General features: G+C 42.4%; 1 non-coding gene across 1 annotated transcript; it reads left to right on the forward strand.

Annotated features, from left to right (window-relative positions):
- Positions 1-2,533: 2,533 nt before the first annotated feature.
- Positions 2,534-2,605, forward strand: trnal-caa. The gene has a single exon. It is a non-coding gene; the product is annotated as a tRNA-Leu (tRNA).
- The last annotated feature ends 11,680 nt before the right edge of the window (positions 2,606-14,285 follow it).

A 14,285-nucleotide genomic window follows, 5' to 3' on the forward strand; every position in this document is an offset into this window, starting at 1 on the left:
CTGCTCAGGCACAAAAAAAAACAAAGGTTAGAAAAATGACCCAGACCTTTCTTTATTAATAATAATAATCTTGGCTTTTAATCCTCCTGATGTTGCAGTGCAGTTTTCTGAACACTTCCTGTTTCTTTTCTTCTGCAGTACTTCACCCACTTCCTATCTTGCAACACGCTCATCCCATCTTTTTTTAAAAAAAAAACCCCCACCCTTTTAACGTTTGCACAGGGGGCTGTTATTTATTTGGAACTCGTAGGTTGGAACCCCTCTTGACCTGAAACCCCCCCCAGAGAGTCAACAGGACAAGAACCCCGACCATCCATCCCGTCTGCCATCCCCAATTGGTGCAGCCCATGTGGGTTGTGCAGGAGAAAAACCAGCCACGTGCAGTCAGTGCTGCACCAGCTAATGTCTGTGCCATCAGAGCAGTCATTCCCTCCAGTCAAATGCACCCCCTAAACATGTCTTTGCTTAGATCTCAAGTTTATGTTGATCTTCTCTGGACTTCAGAGTTTTAAAAATAATTGAGGCGTTTTTTTTCTGAGACCCCGACTTTGCAAGTATTTTTTCTTTTAAGCACGAAGTCTGTGGATGTGATTTCCTTCGCGTGTTTAAATGTGTCTCCTTTCGGAAGTACATTGTGTCACTTCTTGCTCTCACTCCTTTGAAATGTAACTCTGAGCAGAACAGGTGGTTCGTGTTGGGAGGATAATCCGCTCTGGCTGTGCACCAGCTATAAACCACCACTGGCCCCTTCCTGCCAGTCAGCCTTCCTAACCAATGTGACATTTGTTGACTCTGAACAGAATGCACATCCCCCACCAGTCAGCCCGGGAGATAGTCAGTGTGCTTCAAACTAAGGGACATTACGTAAATTTAGAGTGCAGGGGATGGGAGATGGCTCCAATTTACTGAAACACTTTTACATAGAATTTTACAAATCTCGGCCGATCTATCATTATGTGTGGAGACCTGTAGCTCAGTGGTTAGAGCACTCAACTCGCAAGCGACAGTTGGATTCTCACCAAAGCGAAATGTTGGGCAAGTTTCCTTACTCCACACGCCTCTGTTTACCCAGCAGTAAGTAGGAACCTGGTTGTTAGTCGATTGGCGGATCGCTTTTCCGGGGATAATAATTCCTTCCAAAAAAAAATTGGTCCACTTAAATCCACGACTGTTTGTGGGACACTGCTGTGCACAATTGGCTGCCAAGTTTCGTCCACAAAATACACTGTCAAGTCACTTCACAATATATTCTGTGAAGCACTTTGAGACATCTCAAAGACGTGCTAAGGCACTATATCAAATGCAAGGATTATTATTATGCACGCTAGAGGCAACCCATCCAGATTTAATGTAATGGTCTATTTCTACTTAAAATAGACCCATTTCTCAATAAAATTCTTTATTTTATCCCACACTAACTGTGGGTTAATCCAAACACTATCCAACCAACCCAAAATTCAAACCGTTCAGAAGTTATAGAAAGAGCTATCACACTTGACACAAATATTTTGGATACAATGTTATAGACTCTTACAAATATAAGTCTTTCTATCTGCTTGTTTGTTACAGCATCTCCAGGTCAATCATGCAGAAATATTTAGCTAACCAGTTGAAAATGAAATGATACATTGGGGTATTTTTCCTTTTGTTTAAAATTAGACTTGAATTGAAAGGGAATAAAAGTAATGAGATGTTTTTATGAAAAAAACTGCTTCTAAATCATTATTTGTTCCCACCTGCATGACAAAATATATTATATATACACAAGCAATTTTAATGCTGGACTTTAATCTTTCAACACGGGCTTCAGGTGCTCATTAGAAAAATTCTCGGAGAGGCGAGATTGTGTTTCAGGCTCATGGCAACTTAATGAGAAACTCTGAAGAAAGGATTCAGAAGTCTGAAAAACTGCTTTGCTGATTAACCTCAGTTCCACTCTTCCACCCACGCCCATCCTGCCTCAAGTACCTACCACTTTGTTACTGCATCTATTTCTTACCCACCTCAGCAAATGTGGTCCCATTCCAGTGCTGAATTGACCACGGGCCATTATGCAAGTGTTAAGGGCAAATCAACTTGGAATGATTTATGGGTTGTAAAGGCAAGTGATACTTTTTCTACGCAGTGGTTCAAACAATGATGGCACGGCTGCTGTTATTTACTTTTCGCACACTAATTACTTAGTCACAGCAGGGCAAGTGTGAACTGGGAGCTGCATCCTGATAAGAGTGGTGTTTGTCAACAATGATACAGAGCAATGGGCCAAGTACCAAGTTAAGGCACCTTGATTCTCCATTAATTTTTCTTACAAACCAATTTTCTGAGAGCATCTCTCAGGATGAAACTACTTTTCATAATTTCTGATCTTTATTTCTCCAATTTTTCCTACATCTTAGTGAAAACATATGTGGTGGGTAACAGTGTTCAACTGCCCTTCAGCTGTCCTACACCGGTCTCTCACTCCAATCCTTGTGGGGATACAGTAGCTCTCTATCTCTATCGAATGAACTTTAAAAACATCATCCTCAAATGGAGTCCTGTAGCTCAGTGGTTAGAGCACTTGTCTCAAAAGCAAGAGACCTGGGTTCCATTCCTGGCAGAGCTAAACGTTGTGCAAGTTTCCTTACTCCACATGCCTCTGTTTACCTAGCAGGAAGTAGGAACCTGGTTGATAGTCGATTGGCGGATCACTTTTCCGTGGATAATAATTGGCTGCCGTGATTCGCCCACAAAATATACAGCCAATTCACTTCATAGTATATTCTGTGAAGCTCTTTGAGACGTCTCGAAGACGCGATAAGGTGCTACATCAAATGCAAGGATTATTATTATTGAAATACCTTTACAAGCACAATAGTGTTCCACAAACAGCCATAATGTATTTTATTTTGTGAAATTGTTGCCAGTTCACTGGGAGAATTTCCTACAGTTGAATATGAACAAGACTGAGGCCCTCCTGATTGGCTCGCGCCAGCGCCTCAGCACTTCAGGCTCTGGCAGCATCAACCTCCATGGTTGCACACTTCAACTCACCAAGCCAGTCAGGAACCTAGGTGTCTTGTTCGACCCTCAACTGTCTTTTCTCCCCCACATTCAAGCCATGACCCGCTCTGCCTTCCCTCACCTCCGTAACATCAACCGACTCCACCACTACCTCACCCCTCAGGCCGCTGAAACTCTTGTTCATGCTTCATCACCTCCAGGCTTGACTATGCAAACGTCCTGCTTGTCGGCCTTCCCAACTCCTCCCTCCACAGGCTGCAGATAATCCAGAACTCTGCAGCCCGTGTCCTCCGTGACCCCATCTCCCCCACTCTCACCCGATTCCATCGGCTCCCTATTCTTCAGAGGATCCAGTTCAAGATTTTGGTTCTCACATACAAAGCCCTCCATGGCCTCACCCCAGCCTACCTCTGCGACCTCCTAGCCCCCTACCAACCCGCCCACTCCCTCCACTCAGCCAGCTCTGGTCTGCTCCAGGTCCCCCGACCCATCTTGGCGGGAGAGCCTTCAGCCACTCTGCCCCCAACCTCTGGAATTCCATCCCCCAGTCACCCTGTCTCACCCCCTCCTTAGCCTCCTTCAAGTCCCGCCTCAAGACCCTCCTCTTTGACCATGCCAACGTATATTTTGAAGATGTTCCCGATTTGGAAGTGTTTCACAGAGGCTGATTTTCATTTGATCACACTATACAGAATGAAAGATACAGAAAGGTTGGAAGCTAACTCCAGATGTCAATTGCTCCCCAATGTTTCAATATAGGGCACAGACAGGCCTCTCCATTGTAGCAGTACAATATATAACAAGAATTTTGACTGACAGGTTATGGCAGAAACCACATTTGTATAGCATTTAAATGTGGTACTCATTATTGGTAAATAGATTATTATTGGCAGCCATTGCACACATATTACTTATATAATTATGTACAGTTCTGGGGATCAAAATACTTCAGCGGCCTGAGGGGTGAGTAGTGGTGGAGTCGGGCGATGTCATGGATGTGAGGGAAGGCAGAGCGGGCCTTGGAGAGTATGCAGAAGAGATTTACCAGAATAATACCAGGGATGAGGGATGTGGAAAGACTGGGATTGTTCTCCTTAGAGCAGAGAAGGTTGAGTGGAGATTTTAATGGAGGTGATCAAAATTATGAGGGGTTTTGATAGAGTAGATAGGGAGAAACTGTTTCCTCTGATGTGTGGGTCAGTAACCAGAGGGCACAGAGATACAGATTTATGATAATTGACAAAAGAACTAGAGGGGTGACGAGGAGATTGTTTTTACCCTGAAAGTAGTTATGATCTGAAATGCACTGTCTGAAAGGTTGAAGCAGATTCAAAAGTCGATTTCAAACGGGTATTGGATAGGTTTTTGAAAACAAAAATTACAGGTCTATGGGGTAAGGGCAGGAGAATTGGACTAGTGGATAGCTTTATCACAGGCACAATTGGCCAAAAGGCCTCCTTCTGTGCTGTAAGATTCTATGATTCTATGACATTGTACAGAGCAACATGTGTGCAAATATTAAACCAAAATATTATTTAGATTTTTTTCATTAAGAGTTGAATATATTGATTCCCATTTGTACATCATATTGGCATGCATTGTTGAATTGATCTGTTTATTGAGATCATGATGTAGAGCCTATCTTGAGCGATTATCCAATATCAGCAGCCAAACAGTAATACAGCTCAATGCAGTTGTTAAGGAGAGCAACCCTCAGAGCAACCACCTGTTTAATATGGCCAAGACAACAAACAGCTCTGTCTTCAGGAAGCTGTGCTGTGAAATTCACTCAATAGCAATGCCCGCATCCCACCAGGAAATAATGAGTGCCACTTGTCTCTGCCAAACAGGCATGATCGCAGTCTAACTAAAAGTACACTCTGTTTATACAGCGGATTGAATTTACATTAAATTTAATGATCCAAACCTAGTTCAACCTTGTGACTCTCTATAGCACACCCTGGGCAAGATTGAAGTAACAGCTGCTGGTGGTAATTTAGTTTGGTGTGAAGTGCTTGGGTGTCAACTGCAAAGGATTATTCTCATTATCATTATTTGGATATTCACTTCATGGGCGTTGATGAGACATTGTGAATTGTGCAAATTAGCTGCTGTGTTTAGCTACAAAATACATAGTGACTAAATGTTCGAGTACAGTAAAATATTCTTTACAGAATTTCAACATACCCATCCTTATCCTCATGATTTCTGCCTGACTTTTAAATTTTAAAATTTTAAGATTTTAAAACCTGAACATTTGCCTTTTTTTCCATGGAAACTAGATGTAACTACATCTCTCCTTTCCCCCCTCCCAACACCAATAGATGGCACATTTTATAGAAAACTCTGTGAGGCACTTTGAAGCATTTTGAAGTGATAAGGTGCTGTATCAAATGCAAGGATTACTTTAACTATTATCATTGGCAATGTTGTTATATTGCAGTCAAACCATTTGATGAGTATTGATTGACAATGCATATGAAGCCCTCACCTACTCCCGCTTTGCTGAAACACTAGCAGTTGCCATTATTGCCATCTGCAAAGCATGGAATTTCAGTACCATTTCATGGGTTGCTGGTTTAACCCTGATTCAATGAGGCATTTCCTCCTAATTGAATGGGTATCGAAGACCATTTAATTTGCAAAGAACTTCAGGACATAAAAGTCATGCACTTTAAAAGAACTTGAGATTAGAAATATTTTGTTTTTGGCACATAAAGATTTATGAACACGTTTAATAGTTTCCCAGATAAAGCTTAAAATGGAATGGGAATGAAAACTCTATAAGAGATAATTACACATAAAGGAATCCCTTTTTTGGAAGAGGGAGTGATGACGGCGGTTTCGGGGGGAATGGAAGTCTGCAGAGAGGGACAGTTGACTATATCAACCAGCAGGGGGCAGAGGAGGGGGGTTGAGTGACCAGGAGCTGGGTGGAGAGAGGTAGAGGCAGCAGGTAGTGATCTTTGTGTTGATGATGATGGTTGAGAGGGAGGAAGGAGAGTCAGGTGAGTCCACCAACAGCACAATATTATTCGTAAAGAGAAGTGCCCCAGTCCTTCCCCATCGATCCCATCCAATACGTCGTTGATGAACACATCAAACAGGGTGGGTGACAATGGGCAGCTTTGCCTTATCCCACTTTCCAGAGGGATTGGCTCAGTGAGTTCAGTATCTACCAATACACGAATCTTGGCAATACACATTTTGGATAAAATCCAGAATTCAGCCATGTATTCCCATGGATTCCAGTTTCATCAAGAGGGCCTCATGAGGCACTAGGTCAAAAGCCTTACAAAATTCGATGATCGCGAATTTGGTGGATTTCCCCTCAGCTTTATGACGTTCTGCGATTTCATACAGAGACACAACTTGTCCCACACATTCCTCATGAGAACGGAAGCCTGCCTGTTCCATCCTGATCAAATCCCGAGCCTCCCAATGTGTGCGATACATGTCCAGTGACTCCTGAAGCACCAATTTTAGAGTCACTGAAATCAGCGAGATCCCTCTGAAGTTACCAGTTTCACTAGAGTCACCTTTCTTATGGACAGACTCCACAATTTCATTCTGGAATACTGATCGGGTGTGTGCCTCAGAGAGAATCCAGAGACCAGGGCTAAGAGGGCAGCTTCAAGGTGAGTTAGGGATTCCATTGGCAAGGCACCACAGTGCAGAGTCCATCTCCTCCCAGCGGATTGGGTCATTAAGGCCTTCAATGTGGCCCATGCCTTCCGCCAGCTCTTCCAACCTCCATGCAGATGGATCTCTGCTATGTTCTGTTGGGTCAAATGCCAACTCTGCGTAATGCTCCCTCCAGTGTCAGCGTAAACTATGTGACTTCCAAATATCAATGTGGATTTTGAACTCACAACCTTCCGACTTAAAGGCAAGGGTGCCACCAACTGAGCCAGTTGATGCCTTTGGTGCCATTAAGCCACAAAAACAAGGCAATGCAATTTGCAAGTCCCAGTTCTAGTCTGTGCTGAGTTGACTGATATCAGCTAATGTAGCAGTTGTGGCATAAACTCCTGGATAAGAAGGAAAGATTAGATGGAGTATCCTGGTTGCAATCCAGTGACCTCTGCTGGAAAGTGTGCATGAGTACAGGATCAGGTCTGTCTGTGATTCTCCCCATAGCTGAACAGTCAGTCAACTCTTGTATTTGTGCCAATTGTTGATTCTTTTCAGCACCTCTAGGTCATCAGGTAGCTGCTGACATCATGGAGCCACACTACCTATGTGCAGGAAGCTGTCTGGTCAGTAATAAATGCAGGAAATGTACCACACTTCCATATCCCATGGACCCACAATGTGCCTATGTTACATCTGAACCCACAGTATACTGAACTTAGGCTCAAATCATCCATGCCGGTGTTTATACTCCACACCTCCTATCCTCTCACCTACATCCCTCTGTCTTGGAGTTTCAAGATTATTCTATCTAATTACCCTATCATAACCATAAACATGGACATGATCCCTTTGTGAAATCCCAAGGTCTAGGTTGAGTAAGATGCAATATCATGTTGTCACATTTTCTTTTGATGAAGGAAATTAATTTTACACCCAGGATGGATCAAAAGCCTTTCACTTCACAGTAATGAATATGGAGCATAGAGTTTTCCTGCTGTGTGAAGTCTTAAACACGGAAAGGAGGCCTTTCTAACAGTCTCAAATACGTCACTACCTTGAATTGCAAGATGAATGTTCTAGCAGATATGCAACATAAGGATCTACTTACTACTCAAATGTTTAGCATGCAGTTAGTTATACCAAAAACAAAAGTCACTGGGAACATTCAGCAGGTCAGACAGCATCTATGAAGAAAGGAAAGTGAGTCAATGTTTCGGGTCCACGACCCTTCGTAAGAACAAACAAAGGAATCGTGGACCCGAAACATTGACTCACTTTTCTTTCTCCATAGACACTGCCTGACCTGCTGAGTGTTCCTAGCAACTTCTGTTTTTGATTTCAGATTTCCAGCATCTGCAGTATCTTGTGTTTTGTTAGTTATACCATATCTGCTGACCTGGCTACAGCTCCCAAATAGTTTCAGAGCACAAACTGAAGGAATTATGCATCATGTTGGATCTTTACACCCTCCTTATTAATTATCATTGGACATGACTTAGTTGATACTTTGACAGGCTGGAGTACTTCCTCTCCTTGTGCTATCTGACCTGGAACTAACTATAAGCCAAATAAATGAATAGAGGTATAAAGCGGAAATCTCTCTGAAATAATAGGGTTGAGAGTTGAGGCAGTATTTCCTGATGTGCAGTATTATAACCACCGTGGTGCAAAAGATAGTTTTGTTCATCCCAAATGTGTGAAATCATCACCTGAGTTTGCAGGACTGTTTGTCATACATGAGGAATACTGTCCTGTGAGACCACACTGAGAAGAGCCCTCTGTTGTTCTCGTCTCTCTTCAAGGACAGCAAGGTCCCAATGCAGGTTTAGCTTGTGGTATATAAGACCTTATAAGATCTGTGTCAAAACAATTCTCCTTCATGATTCCTGAGCATGCAACCAAGGGGTTTCATCTAGCCTTCTTGGGAAGTCCAGGCCCAAGCAATGAGGTGGATTTGAAGTAAACAGAGGAAGGGAGGGAGGACTCCAGCCTACATTGACCTGTCACTGAGCACCCTGTAGGTGGACTCAGTTTCACAGTGGGCACATGAGGACATAGATTATCCAGCTGGTGCATCAATTAATTATTTCATATAGAAATGTAAAAAGAAGTTTGATGACAAAGAGTTGTTCTTAACTTAAAGAAACAACAGCAATTTACATTTATGAGCATATATTGTACCTTTCGCATCAGTAGGATATCTTAAACCACTTCACACAACTGACAGCAAGCTCAAACTGGGAAGGGTGGGGGAGATGACTGTAGGCACAGTCGAAGAAGAAGGTCTTTAGGCACAATCAGAAGATGGGGAAGGAAGGGGCAAGGCAGAGGGATAGAGGAAGAGTGTTCCAGAGTTTTGGGGCGTAGTGGCTAAAGACACGGCCGTTGATGGTGGAATGGAGGGTACGAGGGAGCAGAGGCAGCGGGTAGTAGGTTGGGGAGTAAGCAGGTCGGAGAGGTAGGGAAGTAACAAAGCATGAAGAGATTTGAAAATGAGTGTGAGAATTTTGAAATCGATCCAATTGGCAATAAGGAGTCAGTGGAGCCTGGCTAGATGGGGGTATGGAGTTTAGAATGGGGGATGCCAGGATTTTTGGATCAACTAGATTTTTTGGATGGTGGAGCCTGGAAGATCAGTGAGGAAGGCATTTGACTAGTCGGAGGTGGGTGACATTGCAAAAAGCTAGTGAGAGCCTACATGTTCAGCTGGGATGAACAAGATACTGAGATTCTGCACTGGCTATGTGATAGAGTGTGCATCCATGCAGGTTGATGCAGGTAGTCCCTGAGGTGAGAAAGCGCTGATGGGATCAGCCAAGAGAACCTCTCTCTTGTCGACATTGAGCTGTACAAAGTTAGAAATTATCCAGGACTTATCACAACAACAGTGGTCTTGGAATGAGATAGAGTTGGGTGAGATCTGAGTTATCGAGGGAGAGCGTATAGGTAGTGAAAGGAGAGGACAACGATTGAAGTCGTCTGAAATTACTTTGTGAGAGATAAATGTGTCGATGATGAATCTAATGACAAATTCAGAACAGAATCTGAGGGAGATTAGGAGGGAGGACATGTTGGGCAAATATGCCAATAGGTTTAGAGAAGGAATAGTAGATAATAAAAATCTTGAGTGCGAGATTGGAAGCAAAGTTAAGAGCAAACACATTTACTGTTTATCTTCAATATTTCATTCAGACTATTCGGTAAAATCATATAACCATAGAACTCCATGGTAGAGTTTGAGATCACTCATCCCATTGTATTAATGTAGGTTTTGCTTCTCCAAATAATTCAATCTATCCTTATTCCAATTCCCTGCTTGTTTTCCATTACCCTCTAATGTTTTCCCCCACAATTTGGTATCATCCAGGAACTGAGATGATAGAGATATAGGAACACAAAGACAGAAGGAGCCCTGTTCTGTTTACAATAACCTCATGAAAATCATTATGACTATCACGAGTCTAAGTCCAATCTCAGGAGGTCATTGCTAATCACTACTCCACAATTAAAACTATTAGACTGCCTTGATAACTGCCTTCTGTTCTCTATCAATTGGATCTTTAATTTGCAACATCCTCCTTGAAGAACTTAATCAAATACTTTCTGAAAATCGGCAGCATTAGCAATTGTTATGGCAATAAACATAAGTCAGTTTTACTGTTGACTATGGAACCAGCGATCTGCATATTGAAGTAACTGAATACAACACAGAACAGCTCATCAATAGGATTTACTGGGGGGCAGGGAATCCTCCCATTCAACTCCTGTTAACCCTGCAAACCAAACCTCAAAGGGTCAGATGTTTCTGGATGCATAAGCAGTGGGAAAGCTTGCCAGACAATACTTTCAATGGCAAACTATGTGGTTTTACCTGGTTAGACTCCAACAGTAACCCAACACACACTCTGAAGTCCCCAATTTGGCTCTTGCTAACCTGTACCAAATATTCCCCAGAATTAGTGAAAAGGATGCTTCCTACCAAGGAGAACGTGCATTCCATTTCAATGTATAGGAATTTCCATATATAGGTGGGAAGCATGGAACTCTCAGTTGTGGTTGGAAACTCTTAAGCACTGTAATGAGTTTCCCCATATGTCAAACACCCGTTTGACCAAAAGAAAGCACCACGTGCAACTGAAAACATTTAATTTTGAAATACTGGTATTTTTCATCCAAACCTTTCATGATCTTGTGATCTTCTGTTCACTGATCCACCTGAAAGTTTTCTCTGCGTACCCATCAGGCCCCACTGGCTTAATGTCTTCTAGTGGATCAACATCAAGGTCCTACTTTGTAGGATTGTATATCTTGCGAAGCAATTTGAGACACCCTTTCAATGTGAAAGGCATTATATCTCATGTAAGGATTATTAGGACCCTTGTGTTTGCAACTACAGGTAATGTTGCTAATTCTTATTTTGGGATTTGTGTGAATAATAACTGTAAAATGTATCAAAAAATAGTTTTTGTGAACAATTTAGAAGGAATTCTGTGTTGGTGAAAAGTGTATAGTTTCAAGTTTAGAAGGATCAATGACTGTATATGGTATGCTTCATATTTGCGGCAGTCTTAAAGATTTTCTCCTCCCTGGCTTCTCTCAGACTGTGCTGACAGATTTTATTGCCCTCTGCTGACATATTTCTTTCATGGCATCTCAATTCAGTGGTCTTAATTTGGCACAAGTCAAGTGCTGATGTTGTTATTTCCCTAATCTGAAAAAGTTTAATGTATATTTTTGGGGGAAGGGCTGAAGAGGCCAATTGTTTGTTAGATTTGTCGTATAATAATAATAATCCTAGCATGTAATCGTGAAGTTTCAAAGTGCTTCATGGGATTTTACTGCAAAGTATAGTGATTGTATTTAGAGACAAACACTGGCAGCAAATTTGCACACAGTACTGCCCCACAAACAGCCATGAAGTGAATGATCATGAAGTAAATCACCAATTTTCTCTGGACAATTTTTTTCTTAAGATTAATCTTGAGGAACATTTGTTTTATTACACAGGAGGAAAGATAATTATGACTATAAATACAGTTAAAGGTTTCAACTAACTGATCCACTGGTAGAAAGTGACACACTGACTGATGCAATAAACTTTCTACTGTACCTTTAATAGCCTTACACAATGTGAACAACAGGAAGCAGAACTAACTATTTCAGTCTTAATATGCAAAAAATAATTACACAGTAACAAGTGATCCAGTAACGCCACTTGATACAGCAAAACTCTGATCTGTATTAATGGTATAATTGCCTAAGTAGTACATCTACCCAAATCTCATTCAATTTCCTATTCACTCCATTTAAATTTATCTGCACTAATCGTATTAACAATCGCATAATTCGTAACGTCCCTACCGCACTTTCCACTACCGCACTTACTGGCTGCCGGGTCAAAATTTTGTTTTCCGGTCTGTCTCAAACAGAACACTGCACATGTGCACCCTGACCCTCTCTGCACCCTACACCTGTATAACTCAAGCATTAGAATAATAATCCTTGCATTTGATATAGTGCTTTCCACGTCTTCTAGACGTCCCAAAGCGCTTCACAGAATATACTGTAAAGTGAATTGACTGTATATTTGCGGGCGAAGGCGGCAGCCAATTGCGCACATCAATGTCCCACAAACAGTCATGGATTGAAAATGACCAATTTATTATTGTTTTTTGTTTTTTGGAGGGATTATTATTAGGCGTGCGGAGTAAGGAAACTTGCCCAAGGTTTCGCTCTGCCTGGAATTGAACTCAGGTCTCTCACTTGCAAAGCGAGTGCTGTAACCACTGAGCTACAGAACTCCACATTATATACATGTAAGTTTTCAAAATGTTACCTTGGACCATGAACCCTGCATTATATTATCTCTGTGATGTTATATTTCATACACTTGTGTGTTACAATATTTTAGAACAAAGTTGACTTCAGCTGCTGGTGCTTAAACGCTCTGAGACGCTGCCTTGTGTGGAGAGTACTATATAAATGGAAGTTATTATTGTTGTGTGTCAAGTCTTGCTCTGTAACATTGTTGCCTCTGGATCAGAGTGTTGTGGTTCACAATATATTTGAGTTTCCCTTCCAGAAACATAACCCGTAAGAATCATATAGAAATCCTGTTTTAAATTGTGTAACCATATTACTGAATTTCACTATATGTTAGTTACAATGCAAACTTTAAATAGCGAATACAATAACAACAACAACAAGATTACATTTGTATAGCGCCTTTCACGTTGGGAGGACGTCCCAAGGCGCTGGAATAATAATCCTAGCATTTGATATAGCGCTTTTCACGTCTTCTAGGAGTCTCAAAGTGCTTCACAGAATATGCTGTAAAGTGAATTGACTGTATATTTGCGAAACGCGGCAGCAAATTGCACACAGCAGTGTCCACAAACAGTCGTGGATTGAAGTGACCAATGTATTATTGTTTTGTTTTGGAGTGATTATTATTAGGCGTGTGGAGTAAGGAAACTCGCCCAAGGTTTCGCCTGCCGGGAATTGACCCCGGGTGTCTTGCTTGCAAGGTGAGTGCTTTAACCACTGAGCTACAGGATTCCCAAATGGCTGCTTCACCCACAAAATATACAGCCAGTTCACTTTACAGTATATTCTGTGAAGTGCTTTGAGATGTCTAGAAGACGTGGTAAGCCCCGCTATATCAAATGCAAGGAATATTATAATTTGTGTAGTACCTTGATTATATTCGTATTGAACTTCATTTGTCAGTTACCCGCCCTCTGTTTGCAGGACATGTGCTGCTTCCTCTGATTCCACAGTTCTCCCTTTAATATAGGAGCACATGCCAATGAAATGACATATATACAATATATACAATAAATATATACAATATTATATATTATATCTTGTTTGACACTGAACTGCCCTTTCTCCCCCACATCCGCACCATCCAAAACTCTGCAGCTTGTGTACTCTCAACCACCGGGCTCTGTGACCCCATCACTCCCACCCTCGCCCGGCTCCACTGGCTCCCCATCCCTCAAAGGATAGAATTCAAAATCCTCATCCTCACTTTCAAGGCCCTCCACGGCCTTGCCCCCTCCTACCTCCCTGACCTGTTGACCCCCTATCAACCCATCCGCTCCTTCCATTCAGCAGGCTCCGACATGCTCCAGGTCTCCCGCCCAACCCGCCCTACCATCGGCGGCGGGTTTTCAGCCTCTCTGTCCCCACACTTTGGAACTCCATCCCACAATCTCTTCGCCTTGCTCCCTCCCTTGCCTCCTTCAAGGCACAACTCAAGACCTTCCTTTTTGACTGTGCCTCCAGCCGCCCTCCTACCTCTGCCCTCCCTTGTCCCAACTCGGCCCCCCCCACCCCACGCTGGGGTCCTAATCCCCGACTGTTCAGCGCCTTGGGACGTCCTCCTGACGTGAAAGGCACTTTACAAATGTAATTTTGTTGTTGTTGTTGTAGACTGGCACATAAGGTTGCCAACTTCCCAGTTTCTCAAAACTGCACACATGCTCGCACACAGCCCAGACACTTTACACGCTTTAAGTAAGGATTTTTTTTATTGTGCAAACAACAATCAGACTTTTGGTTTTTGGTCAATGCTTCTGATTGGACACTCAGATTCCCTTAACACCAGACTTTCCAGCCCAAGACCAATGGTTGACAACCTT

Source organism: Callorhinchus milii, unplaced genomic scaffold, assembly GCF_018977255.1.
Source record: "Callorhinchus milii isolate IMCB2004 unplaced genomic scaffold, IMCB_Cmil_1.0 Scaffold1, whole genome shotgun sequence".
Classification (NCBI taxonomy): domain Eukaryota; kingdom Metazoa; phylum Chordata; class Chondrichthyes; order Chimaeriformes; family Callorhinchidae; genus Callorhinchus; species Callorhinchus milii.